Source organism: Gossypium hirsutum, chromosome A04, assembly GCF_007990345.1.
Source record: "Gossypium hirsutum isolate 1008001.06 chromosome A04, Gossypium_hirsutum_v2.1, whole genome shotgun sequence".
In the NCBI taxonomy this organism is placed as follows: domain Eukaryota; kingdom Viridiplantae; phylum Streptophyta; class Magnoliopsida; order Malvales; family Malvaceae; genus Gossypium; species Gossypium hirsutum.
In genome coordinates this window covers 47,627,514-47,633,664 of record NC_053427.1, presented here as the reverse complement: position 1 = coordinate 47,633,664, position 6,151 = coordinate 47,627,514, and the positions used below count along the sequence as shown (strand labels likewise).

Here is a 6,151-nt window from a genome sequence, read left to right as displayed (position 1 = left end):
TTGGGGTATGGCACACGAGGTTTATATTCGACATTCACTTATTTATTTTAATTATGACCTACCTCACCTTGACCTTTGCTTACCACAGTTTCTTGCCTCGATTCTGGTTCAGGCTCAACGACTCCTTCGTCATCTTGAATATTAATTGCATTGAGCTGTTCCCTTGGGTTGGGTTCAGTATTACTTGGCAAGCTACCTTGTGGTCGTTCGAAGATTAGTTTGGAAAGTTGGCCTATCTGAGTTTCGAGCCCTTGGATCAATGCTTGTTGATTTTTAAGTGCTATCTCGGTGTTCTAAAAATGAGTTTCTGACACCGATATAAACTTTGAGATCATCTTTTCAAGGTTCGACTTCTTTTCCTGTTGATAGGGTGGTTGTTGAAAACCCGGAGGATGTTATTCAGTGATAGTTATTCAGTGACATCTCCTCTATAAACTCATAGGCATCTTCAGGTGTTTTATTATTGATGGTTCCGCCAGCAGTTGCGTCAACCATTTGTCGAGTCGAAGTATTTAGGCCATTATGGAACATTTGAACCTGTAGCTAAAGCGGTAACCCATGGTGAGGGCACCTTCTCAGTAAGTCTTTGTATCTCTCCCATGCATCGTAAAGAGTTTCTAAGTCCATCTACACAAACGAAGAGACATCATTACATAATTTAGCCGTTTTAGCCGGCAGAAAATATTTTAATAGAAATTTTTCGGTCATTTGATCCCAAAGTGATTGACCCTAGTGGTAATGAGTTCAACCATTGTTTAGCTTTGTTTCTCAATGAAAAAGAGAATAACCGAAGATGAATGGCATCATCAGAAACACCATTAAGTTTAAATGTATCATATAGTTCTAAGAAGTTTGCTAAGTGAGTGTTGGGACCCTCATCCTACAAACCATCAAACTAAACAAATTGCTGTATCATTTGAATAGTGTTAGGTTTTAGTTCAAAAGTATTTGCAGCTACAGCAAGTCTAACTGTGCTCGATTTAGTTCCTTTTAAAGAAGGTTTAGCATAATCATACATAGTACGTGGAGTAGGATTTTGATTAACTGCAATTGCAGGAGGTAGCTGATTGTCTTAGTTTTCAACCATCTCTTCGGTTGGGGGTTAAGTATCGTCCTCTTGCTTGTTCTCTGTGTATCTTAAGCTTCGCCTTATTTCTCTTTAATGTCTGCGAACTATGCGATCAATTTCTTTGACAAAAAGTAGTGGTCCTGACGGGTTTTTTTCTAGTCATAAACTATAAAAACCTGCCAAGAGAAAAGTAAATTAATAAATAATAATAATAAATTAAATTAAAAGAAAAATAAATGGCTAGAGTAATAAAAATTGAGCGTTCCTAATATCTTAGTTCCCCGGCAACGGCGCCAAAAACTTGATCGCGTGATTTCGTGATAGGTTTTAAATATTTATAATTAATCGTTCTTGAAACTAACTATTATCGCTATGTAGGCAAGTGTACCTATCGAACAGTAGTATAGTTTTAGCAAGACCGGATTGTCGAACCCCAAAGGAACTAAAAGTACTAGTAATGACTGCCTTTTTATTATCTAGCCTAGGAATAAAGAGGTTTTGTTTTAACTAACTAATTATCTAAACTAAGAACTCACAGAAAATAGAATTGGGGAATTGTTTTTGGGAAAATCGATTGAATTAAGACAATACCTAAGGAAAAATCCACCTAGACTGTACTTGTTATTCTGGCTCCAAATCGGACGATTTATTAATTTAACTTGTTCCGTAGAGATCCCTAAGTTATGTTATTATCCCTATTCAAGACTAATAACGTCTAATCCCTAGATTGAATAATTGAGACCTTTTTCTAATTAACACCCTAGGGTTGCATTAACTTGATCTATGGATCCCTTTATTAGGTTTCACCCTAATCTGGCAAAAATCTTGTCACCCTATGTCTAGGCGCACAAACAGCTCCGCTTAATTATGACAAATGTACTCTTAGACAGGGCCTATTCCTCCTCTGAATAATAGCTTATCTTGAATCAGTATCTTAGGATATCAAAACAAGAATTAAGAACACATAATTAAGAAGAAGTTAAATATTTATCATACAATTCAGAAAATAATAAGAAGATTCGTCTTAGGTTTCATTCCCCTTAGCTATTTAGGGGTTTTAGTTCATAACTAAATAAAAAACTCAAAACATAAAGAAAACCCAAAACTCCTGAAGGGGAAATTGAGGAGAGATCTTCAGTCTTCATGATGAATTTGGCTTCTAAGATGGATCAATCGGCTTCCTCATAGTAATTTCTTACTACTTCTCTGTGTGTTCCTTTTCTTCCTCCTCTAGGGTGTATTTATAGGCTTTGGAATGCCTAAGAGCCCTCAAAATTAGCCTTTTCCGAATTGGACTCAACTTGGGCTCGGCTGGAACATGCCCGTGTGCAATTACTTCAGGCCGTGCTCGAGCCTGCCAAATTGACAAGACCGTGTGGTCTGCCCGTGTAAGGAGGTCCAGGCCGTGTTGATTTCGTACTTTGGCCCATTTTTTTGTTTTCGCCAGTTTCTCGTTCCTTTCGCTCTCCTATGCTTTCCTAAGTATAAAACATGAAATTAAATCATTAGGAGCATCGAATTCACCAATTCTAATGGGAAATCAACCATAAAATTCGTTAAACTTGGGGTAAAAATATGTATAAATTACGGTTTATCAATAAATTTCAAAAATTAAGGCATGACCACTCTCTCTCGATTCACAAACCCGATTCTACTAACCCTAGATTTTTGGGATGTTACATAACATTTCAAATATAGCTTATTTATTACTCACATTATTAAAATTGACGCAAAAATCATGCTTTTACAAATTTGCATTTTTACCCCTAACCTTTCACATATTTGCAATTTAGCCCCTAAGCTCGTAAAATGAAATGTGTTCGTTTTTCTTTTATTTTAAGCGTAGCCGAACCTTTATTACTCGTGTGGCAGCCCACATTTGTCTTTCGTTTCACACATTTACTACCCATTTTACAACTTTTACATTTTAGTCCTTTTTAGGTGCTTTCATGAAATATCACCTAGTAAAAGTTGTTAAACATACTTCAATCTTTCATATTCTTAAATTAATCTTCAAAATACTAACATGTCATGCATGGGTAAATTTTTAAACATGAACCCTAGTTAAAAATATGGGTAGAAATGAGTAGATCATGTCACGAGGACTTAAAAAATGCAAAGAACATTAAAAACGGGGCTTCGAAACGCTTACTATTGAGCTTGGAAGCTTGAAAACCCTAGCCATGGTGTTCTCCTCGGTTCACACAGCCACGGGGTAGAAGATGGACAAATTTTGGCTTTTAATTTGTCTTTTAGTCAATTTAATCACTAAATGACCAAATTACCCCAAAAGCCTTTCTTTGGAATTTTTACCATGCATGTCCATTTTTGTCCAAATTTTTAGAACTTGGTCAAATTACTATTTAAAGACCTCTAATTAATGATCCAATTCAATTTCATATTAAAACTTCTAGAACTCAAGTTTTACAGTTTATTCAATTTAGTCCTTAAAGTCAAATTAAGCATTTTTCACATAGAATTTCTTCATGAAATTTTCACACAATCATACACACATATCATAAACCTTATAACAATCATAAAATAATTATTTCTATATCGAATTTTGTGGTCTCAAAACCACTGTTTTGACTAGGCCCTAACTTTAGATGTTACAATGCTCCCCCTTTAGGGGTTTTCATCTCCGAAAATCTTACCACAAGAGTGGTTTGGTTTTCACATAAACTCCACTATCTCATAATCATTGCTAAAGAACTTTTTCTTAGGCTATGCTTAACTCTTAGCTCTTTAATTTCTCATACTAAAGTCATGAGCAATTATTCGTTATACGGTACATCAATCGAATCTTGATTTCCATCAGAGGATTCATGTACATAAGGGTCTAATCCATACCGTCATAGAACATATATACACATCATACTTGAATCCTCTTGGATTCAAATGGCGTAGCCAGCCCGATCATCATGGCCTTAAGTTCTTTATCATTTTATACAGCTCGATAGTTTACTAATTCAACCTCTGGTTGTCATTAAAATTCAGAGCTTCATTTAGCTTATTCAATAATTCACGATATAAATCTCGGATCTCAATCCAATTAAAAAAACTATCATTTTAAGAAATTCAACAATCTCAAAGATACTTAATTCCATAAGTCTAATGAGTTAAAATTCAGTACATACCGACATGATTTGTAGGCTCATCAAATACTGAACAACAAGCCACATAACATCTTTCTCTTTCAAAGATAGGAATAATCTTGATATGAAATCCATAGTAATCTCATTCTCATTTCCATTCAATTACCACCACTGGCGAGAATCATTCTGACATTACCTGATATTCGAATTTAATCTTGATAACATTTCGTGTATTCAAGCACAAATATCAGAAATGTCGAGTTCCAAACTCGAACACCAATACATTACTCCTGTGAGTTTTCTTGTTACTTTCTGTATCAGCTTTGGATTTTCTGTCCAAGCCTTAGGGACTGTATTTTTCTTTTCTCGAAGATTATACAATAACTATCTCATCATCTTTTAAGAACTTTAATCATCTATTCTGTCAAATACTCAGATCTGGCTATAACATTGGATGCGTTGAGCTATCACATTGCCTTTTAGTCTTAAAATGCATCACAATCCATTTAATGACACATCACTGAAAAATCAAGAATTTCTTACCCGATTAAGGCTAAACCAGGTCTAGTGTTTTGATTAATAATGTTCTCGTCTATTCCAAACTTTACTAACATGCAATAGACCATTCAACTTTCACAAGATGATAACTTTATCATTCATAGCAACTTTAAATCATATCAAAGTCTACTAGGAAATATACACTTTTCATTCAGACTAACCATCTTCTACCCGTAAAGAAATGAAATTTTATTCCCAGACATGAATATCTCATTTAATCTTTCAAACAATAACCAATTCCGATTGAGCAACCAAGTCGGTCTTAATCATCAATAAATGACATTTCAAGAAATCCTCTCTTCCAGTTGATAGAACGATTCAACATGTAATCATTCAAAGTTCACTTATCATGTTAATCAAAAACCATTTCAAATACAATAACTCAAGTAACAAGGATATCTCAATTGAAGGCATCAACTTCGATTAACTTACTTGAGAAAAGAATTTAGAGAAATCCAGATATTAGAATCACCACATTACTTTAATAAACCAGAAGCATGATCATAATTAACATAGTTATCATAGGCCAAAGAACACACTTTAGATATGAGCCACAGTTGACAATTTATCGGAATAGAGATGACATGAAAACCAAGATAAAGAAGTCCAAGACAAAGAAATCCATGATAAAGCAATCCAAGATACAATATCATAATGAAAGTCTCAGAACAACACTCATAAGAAAAATATGAAGGATCTCGATAATTCCTCAGAGAAAAAAAGTCCAGAAAAATACATCAATCCAACCCATTGGAATTAAATGCAACAAGTATAATATACCTTCCCATGTATGTATCGAATAGAACATCAATTAGAAGAAACAGAATCATAAAATCATCTGTATTTCCTCATAAAGTCCCAATAGATGAAATGTAATAGAATGCCAGAGGGAAATAGAGCAATACAGATTATATACCAGTCGGACTATCAATACTTTCGTCTATGCATCATGATTAGAAAACATTCCCATAGAACAAGAATTTTATCAGAAGAGCAATAGCCATAGGAATAATCCCAAGAATAATTAAACATATAGAATACCTCAGAAGAAGCTGTCAAAATTTGTTCAGCCATAATTGTTACACTCAGATATCTTACCCTTCAAATATTATTCCCTCAACTATTTCTGTCATCACAAATTCCGTATTATTCCTTTCACTGAAGAAAATAAGTTCAAAAGGAATTCCAATTACTACATTCTTTCAACATCGTGCCTGAATAAGTCGATTTACCAAAGTTAAGTTCTTCTCTCATTGTGATGTTTTGTGAATCGAATAATCTTTAAATCAATCGATACCTTTCTAGTTCTGTCTTTACTTATCAACTCATTTACAAATTTAGACCATATTTATAATCATTCTACAACTGAACTCTTTGGTTTCACACTTGTGAGCTTATCCCACAGATCTCGTAAAATCCTTTATAAACA

At 34.2% G+C, this 6,151-nt stretch overlaps 1 non-coding gene across 1 annotated transcript; it reads left to right on the top strand.

Annotated features, from left to right (window-relative positions):
* Positions 1-553: 553 nt before the first annotated feature.
* LOC121228802 (small nucleolar RNA R71) lies at positions 554-660 on the top strand. Its single transcript, XR_005926376.1, has one exon. It is a non-coding gene; the product is annotated as a small nucleolar RNA R71 (small nucleolar RNA).
* The last annotated feature ends 5,491 nt before the right edge of the window (positions 661-6,151 follow it).